The sequence below is a fragment of the Jaculus jaculus genome, chromosome 11 (assembly GCF_020740685.1).
Source record: "Jaculus jaculus isolate mJacJac1 chromosome 11, mJacJac1.mat.Y.cur, whole genome shotgun sequence".
Taxonomy (NCBI): domain Eukaryota; kingdom Metazoa; phylum Chordata; class Mammalia; order Rodentia; family Dipodidae; genus Jaculus; species Jaculus jaculus.
This window is the reverse complement of record NC_059112.1, coordinates 7,153,595-7,167,344: the sequence shown is the minus strand read 5'-3', so window position 1 is coordinate 7,167,344 and position 13,750 is coordinate 7,153,595. Positions and strand designations below refer to the sequence as shown.

General features: G+C 36.3%; 1 protein-coding gene across 5 annotated transcripts in view; it reads right to left on the bottom strand.

Moving 5' to 3' along the window:
- The window catches only part of Epha5 (EPH receptor A5), a 294,668-nt gene that overhangs the window by 89,931 nt on the left and 190,987 nt on the right, over window positions 1–13,750 (bottom strand). The gene's annotated exons all lie outside the window — the stretch shown is intronic.

Sequence of the window (13,750 nt, the reverse complement as noted above, 5' to 3'; positions counted from 1 at the left end):
ACAAAGAGAAAGGACCGTGGCAGAAATGCTTCCAATAGCTCCCCCCAAAGGGAAGAACAGTTTCCCTTCTACCCCCTGTCTTCTGCATTATTGACTTCTTTGATTGCTCTGCAGGAAGCCAGAGAACAAATGAAAATCCTATTTGCTACCACTCAGCTCTGGTATTGAAAGCAATCCATAGTAGATTTTCTGTTAAAAGATAAATTCCGGTGGGTGGGGGGAGGCTGGAAAGACGGCTCAGTGATAAGGAAAGCTTGTTGCAAGAGCATGAGGCCTGGAGAAGGCCCCAGACCAAAGGAGTGTCATTCCCCAGCACCTACAGAAATAGCTGGACATAGCCACACACATCTGACTTCGCAGCTCTGTGGGGTACAGAGACCAGAGAACCACTGAGGCTTGCTCACTGAAAAGACAGCAAGAACGACAGCTCTAGTCTGAATCAGGAAGAGTGAGAAAATACTCTGCATTGGTCTTCACTCAGAAGCACATAGGGCACACACACATACACACCATGCATACATGATCACATGCCATCCCACACATACACTACATAGATATAACACACTACAGCACAAATATTCTACACACACACACACACACACACAATGATATGTCTGCTGGGTCCAGACATTTTGGTCTTGGTGAATGGGAGGAGAGTAGACATATATGTATCAATATTTGGTACCTTTATCTCTGATGATAACAGTGTCTGCTGGAAAGAGGTTGTTGGTTATTAACTAAAAAGCTTCTGGTGTAAGCACACATACATGCATCATGACTTCTCTAATGTTACAATTCAATAGTGAAGCTATTTACTAGAAGAAAGAGTTTCAGCATTACCGTGGCACACCCGTGAGCTTAGATCCAGTTCTACTTTGTAGGTAAATAATCTGCATAAAAATCTATAACGCAGCTCTTTAAATGATTAAAATGCTCACAGATATATTTATAAGATCTTTGGCATATGATCCAGATATTTTTTTCTATATGAGAATATTGTGGTCAGATAGGCAGTGATTGGCTCAATCTTTACATCATAAGCAAACATTACTATTTTTCATATATATGTATATATATGAAAAACATATGAAAAGAGTATATATATATATATATATATATATATATATATATATATACATATGCAATATTAGAAATGCTACAAATGCTTTTGTAATGAGTGTAGCTAAATTGTACACACATATATAATAAACCACAGGTGTACATTCTCATTCTAATATTTGAAATTTTTATAACTATAAATAATATTTTCATTCACTATATTGTTACCTTACAGCTATTAATTAGCAACCAAAACATTTTTCTTTAAAACTAGAATTCTTACATCTGTAGACAGTCTTATGCTTATAGATTTAAAATAAATTATTTCAACACTGGGTTTGAATTATTCATAGTCTGTATTTTATTTTATTGAACCAATATAAAAACATAAGGACAGCAAATAGTCTCAGGTTTGATAAGAGTTGCATATGGAATATTTTTTTATGTTTGGGCATTAATCCTATAATTTTAATTAGAAAATGCTGCTGGGGAATTTTCTTTCTTCTTTGTAAATGTTTATTTTCCTTGTATATGTATGGAATATACTTTCATAGGATACTTAAAAATCAATGGCTTCAGTAAATTTAAGTCACCCTTATTTAAAAGCAGTTCAGAGTGAAGCACTTTCATTGATGATTTAATTAAGCTGCATGCACATTTTAAATTTGTGTGCTAACTTTTAAGGGTCTAGAATTTTTAAATATATTATGTGATTATGTGTATTTTTTATTTGAATAGCCAAGAATAGTAACATTGTTACACAAAATATTACTTAACTGGTTTAATGAACAATACAGAAGAACATTGATAATCACTGATTAAATAGGTTTGACAGAAATAATTTTAAGAAGACTTCACATACTGCTACTTTATAAGAAAATTTTAAAGACCGTGTGTGTGTGTGTGTGTGTGTGTGTGTGTGTGTGCGCGTGTGTGTGAGGTGGTGATGGTGAAGATGCTCCTAGCATCAGGAAAGCTAACTTCATCTGATCTACTACTTTGAAGTGTACAATTTTAGCAAGTCTCCACAGAATTAGCGGTAAAAGTGAGAGATTAAAAATATATGGCCAATAGGCTATCCATGGTTTTTATTACGATCAGCTTTCACTTTGCAACATCAAGCCCAGTATTTGTGTTTGTAGCTTTCCCTGAAGAATTTCAAAGAAGTTAGTAGTGCATTCTAAAATATGAGTGTATTTTTCCTGCAGATTAGTGGCCCGGGCATTTATCAAAGACTTTCCCTTTGACAGAGCACACCCATAGCATTCTTCATCCAAACTAACAAAAGATTAATGTTCTTATAAAAAAAAAGTTAGCCTGTGCTCAGGTAGCTAAGTGGGTGCAACCTTGGTAGTCAGAATGCTCCTCTCTAGGAGCGCAATGAGTAGAAATTCTGTAACTTATGGCTGTGGCTATCTTTACAGTCAGCATGGCTTACTAAATACTCCATGCCACTCGCGTCTCCCTTGAACCCAGCAGTCATATTTGAACTCATATTCTTGGTTCCAGTGTGGTCACAGAGAAATAGCTACATGTCTGATAAAGTAGTCATTACAAAACAAAATCTACCTCATGCCAAAATTGTTTTTATATGTTCATCAAATCTTTAATAACATAAGCTTCTTTTAATATGAATGATGTCTCCAGTGATTAGTGATTTGCTTAAGTTTCATTATTTATCAGTTGTAGGCATATTAATATTATTAGTTTTGTTTAAGAATGGAAAATGGTATATGTATTTGTATATGGTCAAAATTACTACTTAGGGTAGAATATTACCATGATTAGTAAGAAAAAAAATCACTTGATTATCTATTCAATCAACTTTCTATTAGTTTATCTGTTCAATATATTTTCCCCACATTTTACTAGGACTCTTGATCAAATGAATGAGCTCACTACAGGATTTACGGGATGCTTACAACAGTTCAATTTATTAACCTTAGGTTTGCGTTGCACAAAACAAGGAGAGAGTCTAATACAATATCGCCCCCTAGAGGTAGAATCCTTTGTCATGCGAGCAACCAAGTTAGAAGGATTCTAAAGCAGACCCATTATGCAACATTTTTTAAAAAGGGAATGATTCATTTCATAAACCCAGAAGTTAGGAATGTCTAGTGAAGAACTACTTAAAGTAATGTAGATAATCACTGCACTATCCCTGAGTAACATCCATACAGAATTTCTCAATAACACTCTCTCGAAATGAATCCAGCAGCACTCTAGCTCTGGAAAGCCGGTCATGGTAATCACGGAGGATCCATCTGAGGGACCCAAAGGGTGAATTAGTGTATACAATCAAAAGGACATGAAGAACCGCATCAGGAGAATGAGATAAAGCCACCACAGGCTCCCAGTGAAAACAGACATTAATAAAAGAAAACTTTTGGTTTTAAAATTATTTCACCCCCAAATAGCACCATTGATGGCCAAGCTAAGAGAATATATATTACATCTTAATATCCATCCAATCCATTTGTCGACGTCTCACATGTGAATTCAGATGAGACTCTTTTCACGTGGAAAAGAGAAATATTCATGCCCCAGTAAAACTTGTGCTCACTCACTCCATGTGCGCAGTTAGTCAAACAGCAAGGAGTATGTGATCACGCAAAATACGAAAGACATCTTTGCTCCTCCCAAGTGACAATCATGTCAACTCCTTGCAGTGGAGGAAACGTAAGCACAAGTACAATATTGGCACTAGAATCTATAGTTTCGTTGGTGTAAATGAGTACATTAACTCATTTACATATTGATTTTCCTTTGATATTTCAAGTGGTTAATTCACTTGCATTCCTGATTTTAGAATTATATGCAGTATCCCTAAAGAAACTCAAACTGTGCCAACTAATTTGTTGGTATACATGTCATACTGCAGTACCCCCGGCTCCTGTCTTGACATGGACATTCACGTCAAGTTTAATTCTTTTAAAAATATCTTTATACAATCTCAAATGGAAACTCATGCACAAGAGGAAATTCTTTCTCATTCGACTATTGCCTGGCAAATGAACAGTGAAACCGTGTTCCTCACAGCCAGCCTTCCAGTGATTCTGCAAAGTCTGGGAGAGCACCACATAGGTACTCAGAAGTGCCCACTGTTAACGGCAAAAGCTCACATGACCTTGTGGCTTCCATTAGTTTTAGAGAAATAGACATTTTCTATGAAATACAGTCAACAATAATTTGGACAAACCACAGCACTAACTTGTCAATTTTTAAAATTTTTCATTTTTTATTTTTATTTATTTATTTGAGAGTGACATTCAGAGAGAGAAAGAGGCAGATAGATAGAGAGAGAATGGGCACACCAGGACCTCCAGCCACTGCAAATGAACTCCAGACATGTGTACCACCTTGTGCATCTGGCTTATGTGGGTCTTGGGGAATTGAGCCTCAAACTAGGGTTCTTAGGCTTCACAGGCAAGTGCTTAACCACTAAGCCGTCTCTCCAGCCCAAGCTTTTCCAATTTTTAAATTAAGAAACAAGAATAAAGAGCTGAAATCATTGATTCCTACAGTATTTTTTAAAGTATCACTAGTTCTTCTATGTTTTATATCAAAGAAAACTTAACTAATAGTGGAAAAAAATCTCAAAAACACATTTCAATGACTTAAATATATACCAAACTAAACATATTTTCACAGTCAATGATTATAAAAGGTTCTACATGTATGGATTTCAAATTGTATAACTGATTTAACAAATGTGGTCATACCACATCAATAAGACATTGAATGTATTGGAATGTACAAAGGGCTATTCTATGTAGTGATTTATGTGTACTAAATAAATGAAAATACACACACATTGAATTTATCCCTTAAGAAACTACAAACCAATAGCAGAGGCTTGGGGAATGTTCTAGAAGAATGTGGTGGCCTTCACTTGTGGACAGGTAATGATGACCATGTAAGTAAGTCACAGACGAAGGTTACAGAGGATAGTGTGCACTACCAGCTGAGGTCAAAGATGATTCTCACCATGAATGGGAGGAGTTTATGAAAATGTTTAGCAAGAAGCAGACATCTGCTATCATTTGATTATTGCCTCATTTGATTATTAGCACTTTCTTCCTTCCAGTTCCCACAGGTAATATAATTTTGTTGGTTCAATGTAACATTTTATCCTTTTGACTTATTTTATGAATGACACCTATGTTGAATGATGTATACTATGAAATATTTAGTGTCATCCATTATAGAGGATAAAGAAATCAATTCCAGGCTGGAGAGATGGCTTAGCAGTTAAGCGCTTGCCTGTGAAGCCTAAGGACCCCGGTTCAAGGCTCGATTCCCCAGGACCCATGTTAGCCAGATGCACAAGGGGGTGCACGCATCTGGAGTTCGTTTGCAGTGGCTGGAAGCCCTGACATTCCCATTCTCTGTCTCTCTATCTTTTTCTGTCTGTCACTTTCAAATAAATACATAAATAATAAGAAAATTTAAAAAAGATGAAATCAATTCCATTGAGAAGTTTTGTTGGCTGTCAGCTTTCATACAAGATCTTCGTGTTGTATTTATATGTTTTAATCGGTAAGCTCTTTATATTTTTCTACTTCCTGCAGACTACTTCTACATAGCGTGAAAATCCAGAGTGGTGGAATCAGAGCGGTGCATCCACAACTCCACAGAGAAAACTGACGACTACACTTTTGAGAAGCTTGGTGGAATGAGAGTGGGCAGAGGAAACAAGAGTATACTCAATGAAAATATGACCAACATGCAATCTGTTAAAATAATGAACAAGGGCTAGAGGGATGGCTTAGCAGCCAAGGCACCCGCCTGTGAAGCTGAGGCATCCTGGTTCAATTCTTCAGGACCCACATAAGCAAGATGCACTAGGTGGCACATGTATCTGGAGGTCATTTGCAGTGGCTAAAGGCCTTGGAGTAAGAATTCTTCCTCCCTCTCCCTGTCTATCTCAAATAAATAAATAAAAATAAAACTTTAAACAAAACAATAAATAATAAAAATTGTGCATCTTGGCAATATACTATTTTTGAAAAAGGGTCTCTATCAGCTTTCAGCTCAACCGCCTCCAATTGGTTACTGCTGATCCTCCTGCCCCTTTGTCTGAATCTTGTTCCCATCGCACAGGCATGCACTACCATAACCAGAAGCAGTTAAGCTCAACTGAAAACCCAGAAGAGATGAAATTTGGTTTTGAAGTCTGAAAGCACAAGGTGAAAACAGCCAAAGTACTGTCATACTAGTAAACTTCAAGTTTCTTCATCACTTGGAAGAATTAGGTTATTAATAGCCTTTCAGGTAATTTCTTTATTATTAAGTAGCTAAATGTTTACATTGCACATACCACTTTCTTGTAACTTCTAACCAAACTTTTCTCCCTCCCAGAAAAACAAACATATGTTTACATACAATGGATCATCACCTAAATACCATTTCACAAATTAATTTACTAAAAATCACAATAAACAACCATGTGCTAGGTCTGCCATTTATGCTGTAGTACCTTAAAGTTTTTTTTTTTTTTTTAGAAAAATCTAAAACAGCTACTAACAATCTTAAAGTGCATGCTAGAAGTGTTATTAAAAAGCTAATTCCACTCACACACAAGTAATTAAGGTGCCTTTAGTATTGCGAAGTAGCCATGACAGCACCATAAAAACAAAATAAAATGTGATGCAACCAAGAAATACACTAACCTTGTTTTTATTTCTGAATTAAAAACAAATCTGAAGTGACAGGACACACATTTTAACGCTTCAAAGAGTAACAGACTATTAGAGGAATTGTATCTGTCAAGAAAACTCAAAAGTTAGTCCCAAACTCTCTTCTTCCACATGTCCTACTAGCCACACATCTTTAGTCTGAAAAAAAAAAAAATGGTTTTGAATGAAGAATTAGCCTTATGCTTCAAAACTCAGTTTAACAGAGTAATTGTAAAACAGTGGGTGTTCGCTTCATTGCCAGGGCTAGAGCTGCGTAACTCCACAGGGTGCCGTTGGTCAGGGGGACAGATGAGGTCTCCAAAACAATGCAAGCAGTGGCCTAGGCACTTCTGTACCTGCTATAGCAAAGTGACGAGAACTGGTTTCTAAGGACACCACAGACTGTGGACACAGAACCCTGAGAGAACATGCTGGGCCTTAGAAACCAGCACCTTGCAGGCTAGCCTTCTTGTGCTGGAAAGTGCTCTGCGTGAAGCTGGGTCATAATGGCCGCCAACAGCCTGAAGGATCAGGGAACCCTGCAAGCAACAGAATCAACCCCATGCATTCGCCTTTGCAATAGTGGCACACAGCTTATGGTAGTAATCAGTGGCTCTGGGATTGAATACGAGGCTGGCTCAATGGGAGAGAACTCATACCTGGAACTGAAAACCAACTCAGAATCCTATGGATAGGAAGGCCAGAGACTTCAGAGAGAAGCTGTCTCTGGTCTTTGGCCAGGAAAAGTGGTTACGCCCATCAAAATGGTCAAAAATCCTCTGGATTAACTATACTTATCTCTTTTAAATCAATGTGTCTCTTACTCTTGCTTGAAGAATCCTTTTTAAAAATTTTTCATGTTTTTACAGATGACAGTGAAAATGAGATAATCAATATCTATCAATATGTCAAGAAAAGATAACCTACCGCCTTGCATGAGACGAGCCACCTTTTGCACATCTGTCAGGGCCCAGGAGCCACCACAGAAAAAGGGGTGATTTAAATACAGGTGTTGCTCTCACTGCTGTACAGAAAACCAGCTCCAGGGAGATGGCGATAGACTCTGAGGACACTCATAACTCACAGAAATAGAAGTCCAGAGGTTTCAGAGAGCCCAACGCTAAAGTAGACCCATAACACACCCTTTAATGTTTAGGGATATTGTGAAAGAGGGTGTGGAAAGATTGTAAGAGACATGGTGTGGGAAGGAATATCCAAAGATTACCAAAACCAAGAGACTGACTGATAGATATATGCATACCTCCACTGTGAACACCAATAAGCCCACTTCGGAGGGCCCTTAGAGGAAAAGGGGTACGGGAGAAGGGATTGAAGAGTACAAGTAAATGGGACTGTGACCAGCACATAGTATGTTCATATAGTAAAGTTCATAATTAATGAAAATGACAATAGCCAGCATTATCTATGTCATTTAAGAGTTTAGTAGATGTTCCAAAAAGGGAAGATAGGGAACAAAAAGAAATTTGTTGAAAGGAGAATTATGCAAAATGCCACAAAAAATTTGCTTGAGCCGGGCGTGGTGGCGCACGTCTTTAATCCCAGCACTCGGGAGGCAGAGGTGGGAGGATTGCCAAGTGTTCAAGGCCACCTTGAGACTCCATAGTGAATTTCAGGTCAGTCTGGGCTAGAGTGAGACCCTACCTCAAAAAACAAAACAAACAAGCAAACAAACAAACAAAAAAAAAATTTGCTTGAAAGTGAAGGAAATTGGAATGAATGTGGTCATTGTGATTCCTTCTATCCCAGAAGCAATTGGAACTTTAAGAAGTCAGCAATGGGAATCTCTATGTAGGAGGCTATTCTGAACCACCTGGAATTTTGTTTTTACATATTTTATTTGTGTTTATTTATGTGTGAGAGAGAAAGACACAGGAAGAGAGAGAGAGAGAGAGAGAGAGAGAGAGAGATAATGGCCTCAAGCCACTGCAAAAGAACTCCAGACGCATGTGCCACTTTGTGCATCTGGCTTATGTCGGTCCTAGGGAATCAAACTGAAGTCGTTTGGCTTTTCAAGCAAGTGCCTTAACAGCTAAGCCATCTCTCAAGCCCAACTTAGAATTTCTTTAAGCATAAATTTCTCTGTTCTTTTTTTAAATAAATCTTTCTTTATTTCTTTATTTTGCCTGGGACCAATGAAAATGAAAAGCAAAGTATTTTGTTTAGAATCCCTAATGAAATGTTAACGTGATTAGTGTCCCAACAAGACTGTCATATTTTAACAAATCTCATATGCTGTTTAATCTATGGTAAAAAAGCTTGAGGGATGGCAATTAATTAATGGATCTTGCAAATGTTTAATTAAAATTCTAATCAACATAAAAGGTGCATAAAACACAATTATTTTGGTCAAATATGATTCTATCGAAGAAGATCAGGGACAAGAGGGGGATGCATATAAAATCACACATACACGTTGCTATTAGTTGATTTGCAATATATCATCTCTCCACTTTCCCAAAGTTGATTAGTAATATATGAAAATTTCTTTCCCCTTCAAACCACGGAAGCCAGTTGATATACATGAATTCATTACTTCCTTCCTTTCAACCTGATTAAATTACTCAGTAGCTGTAAATGAATAACCCCAAGAGTTCATTTGCTGTCTCTTTGCAACAGTAAATATCATATACATTATAAATATTATGGGTTGATTAAGGCACAATGGAAGTCAGTACACATAATGAAAGGATAGAGTCAAGGAAGTGTGACCCAAGAGGCAGGCTCAAGTATGCTGAGATTATCCTTTGAGACAGAAGAAGCAGACACTAAGCTAAGGACAACACTCTCACTTCCACTGCAGATCTGAACATCACGTTAATATCTCCAGAAAGAAAAAAAAAAAAGAAAACAATAGGAAGAGAAACATTTTACTTCATGTCACATCATGTACCTTTTAGATGTTTCATGACCCAAGAAGCACACACTCACAAAAAGAGGAAAAAAGTGTCAGAAATCATTAATTTGCTTGCAGGATTACAGACTAATATGTGGTATATTATCTTTGAACAAGAGAACTTTCTACATGATCACTACAGTTCTATTTAAATGACAAAGAATTCCCTGGTGCTATAGCATATTTCTGAATTTTAATTATTTAAGTGTTTTCCTTGCCAAATAGTCAATGACTAGTCATAGTAAATCCACTGTAAATTACAAGTAATCTCTGAGAATAAATAAACTTGTGTCTAAAAGCTAGGATTTCCTCTGATGAAGTTTTTGGATGGAGAAACCATAGTCACTGTGATTTAATATTGCATTTCTATTTGTTTGTATAATTCAATTGTCCACTTAAATTTAGTTTATTCACAGATATGTTACTATAAGTTATGCAATACACTAAGATTATATTACTAGAAATCTGACTATATAGAATTAAAGGACTTCCAATATTTTGATAAGCAGCTATACTGAACATAAAACAGATAAATGACAATTCCTCATATTAATTTTGTGCTATTTTAAAAACAGCATATATTTTATTATTGGACTCATACAAAGATTCCATTGAACAATATCACAAAAGAACAGATGAATAGAGGACAGAGAAAAAGACTATGAATCAAACCATCTGTCCTATAAAACCATGCCAGGATTTTCATGAAAGATAAATAAAACCTACGCCCTCAGACACAAATCAACCCATTTTTTTTTTGTATAAAACAAAAGTTTATTGGCAGCTACAAAACTGGGGTGGATTTAAACATTTCATTTGCCCAGCCAGCTAGTTTCTCAATCTTTAAGATACTGACAAAATATACTAGGAAACAAAAACATAAACAAAAAAGAGAACACACATAATAACAAAATATAATCATCAAAGTAACTCAGGTATAGAAAGATATTGAGTGAATATAATTAATATCAAATAACGGTGCAGGTACCCATGCAGAACTTGTCCCATACTGTCCATTGGAGGGTCAGGCACTTGAACACAGGACAGGAAGTATCCCAGCACAGATTAACAGGCAGATAAAAAGGAAGGTGCATGTATGCCTGTTCATACATTGAATGGGGTAAAGGGAGAAGCATGGTCCTTGTCATTATGGACAATAAATGATCTCAAAGAATTCTCTTTTCAGAACATGAACTAGTAGTTAATATATCAAATCTCAAGAAACATCCTGGATTCAAAATTCTGAATTATTTAATTGTTAGTATACATATACATACATATAAATATATATATACATACACATATACATACACATATATATGTATGTGTGTGTGTATGTGTGTGTGTGTGTGTGTGTATATATATATATATATATATATATATATATATATATATATATATATCTTTCAGGCTGGTCGTAAAATGTATAATATATAGACTTGATGTGACAAAAGCTGGATATGTTGAAATAGTAGTATGTCTGAGATAAAAGTGTTTTAGTCAAATACTTAACGCATACATCCAAACCCTTTAAAAATTCATGAGAATGTGCCCCAGATCTTAACTCTAATATATATCTTTAAATTTCTTTTTCAGTGTTTAAGTTTAAAGTCATGATTATTTGTTATTTGTTTTGTTTTCACTATACATAAAAACGCATTGACATTAAGATTATGACTTTACAAAAACCAGTACAGTTTTAGTCACAGTTCTTCTAGAGCTGTATTATTTACCTCTTCTAAAAACAAAAATATATAATATAGGAGTGCCATAGGTTTTATGAAGGACCTGGGGGAATGTCCTTAAGTATAATTGATGACTTATAAAAGTTTGCTGAGGATTCTGCAGATGTGCATTGCTTAGAACTCAGTTTTATTTGTAATAAATCTTAAACTTCAAATCTCATAGACTCTGTTCTACAGAATTTCCTTACTCAGAACCAATTTAAAATGACTGTCAAGCTTAGAAAATAAGAAAGAAAAAAAAAATAACACTTGAAACCTAGCTCAAGGAACTGAGAGCAGCACAAAGGAAAATCTGGTACTTTTATTTTAAGGCTAAATTGGCCTACCCTAACCTAAATAGATTGTAACTTACATAATTTTACAAAGATGAAAAAAAGCCTTGATTGTCTTACCTATAATTGATTTTATATAATAATGCAAGAAATAATTTGATACCATGGTGGGATAAACTGCACAAGATGAAATTCATCTTTCAAAGTACTTTAAGAGGAAATTAAATTGCAAGGTAAATTAAAATGTAGAAACTGTGACCAAAGGAGGATGCTGACAAAATTAGGGTAGGCCTATCAAGAAAGTAAAGTTGTCTATAGGAAACATAAGTGTGTAGAATTACTATTATTAACACTTAAAGGACATGCATCTGTTTTAAATCAATGCTGTAACAACACTTTAGCAAGAATTGCAAGATTAGATACTGTACTTTTCTTGAATTTAGAATGGATATATATAATTTACACAAATGTTGTTTCCTTTTTCTTTTTTTCTGGCTTTTCAAAGAAAGGTCTCACTCTAGCCTAGGCTGACCTGGAATTCACTCTCTAGTCTCAGGCCGTCTGTGAACTAACAGTGCTCCTCCCACCTCTCCCTCCCCAGTGCTGGGATTAAAGGTGTGTGCCACCACACCGACTCATATTATTTTCTTTTTCTGAGTACTTATCACCCCCTTCCCTACACACACACTCAAGTGTTTGAATACCTGGTTCCTAGCTGGTGGAACTCCTGAAAGGATCTGGAGTCATCAGAAGCAAGGCCTGTATGACAGTGAACAGAATATCCAGGTATCCTAAGAACATTATATTTATTTCAGTAATGTCTCTGTTTCTCTGTTCTGTCCAGTGTCTAGGTCAGTTGCCTTGTTACTTTTGAGATCCTTCCATTAAGGATAGAAAAGTGTGGCTCAAGGCTGCACAGAGCAGAGCATATGATGCCTATCGTTATGGTATATGTGACTTCAACACGACACAAGTGAGGGGCAGTCTGCTGGTTTGGAAAGATCATGAAAAAAGTCTGAGGCAATGACCCACTGGATGGAGCACTGGGTGGCAATCATGAAGAGTGGAGTTTGTATTCTTAGCACCCATATCTCAAATGACAACTTGTCATGGAAGCCCATCTATAATCTCAGCACGTGGGAGGCAGAGAGGGTTATCCCTGGGGCAATTTAAACTGATGGGTCTTGAGATCAAGAATTTATCTAGTTGATATAAATAAGGTGAAGAGTGTTCAAGAAAGTCATTGCACATGAACCTCTGACCTCCACACACAAGCACACACACAAGTAATCATGCATACACATCTGTTCCTTCATTCTTCAAAGACACACAAAAATGGACAATTACAAAGAGAAAAGCCCAGTTATTCTCACTAAATTTAATCTAAATTAAACATTTCTTATGATCCTCTGATACTTGAGAGTCCAGAGAAGGTCAATCGTGTCTGTGTGGTGTGGTGTCCACAATAATGGCTCCCTGATGATGCCCATGTCCAATTCCAGAATTGGTGCACACGTAGAAATGGGGAGTTGACGATGCAAATGAAAGCCAAATATGGAAGCCACTAGAGATGAGGAAAGTCTCATCATGTAGCATGGCTCATTCAGAAGAGTACACGCAAGGAGAGAGAAAGATCGAGGAAATCAGTGGGAGGCAATACAGGGACTTGAGTCACCATTTGAAGATGGAAAAGTGGGAGGCAGGTACAAGACAGAACAAAAATGACTTGTTTATAGGAGGGTAAAAAAATAAAAGGCATGTTTGGATTTAAAGGACTTTGGGATGCTTTTATCTCCTAAGGGCAAATACCAGCACCACAATTGGATGACAAGGGCAAATCTAAGAGCTATTCAGTAAGTCTTCTGCAAAAGAACTGGGCATGGTAGCATCAGCAACATTCAATGTCTAGCTCTTATTTTACAAAAAAAAAATACTTTATATATTTTGTTAAGAAATTTACTTAACATGTCTCTATGAAATTTAGAGCTGACATGTAGTATTATCTTTTTGCTTTAATCATCACCATTGTTCTACACATATTTACAGTGATTTTAAACAATGTACATAATCAAGATTTTGAAT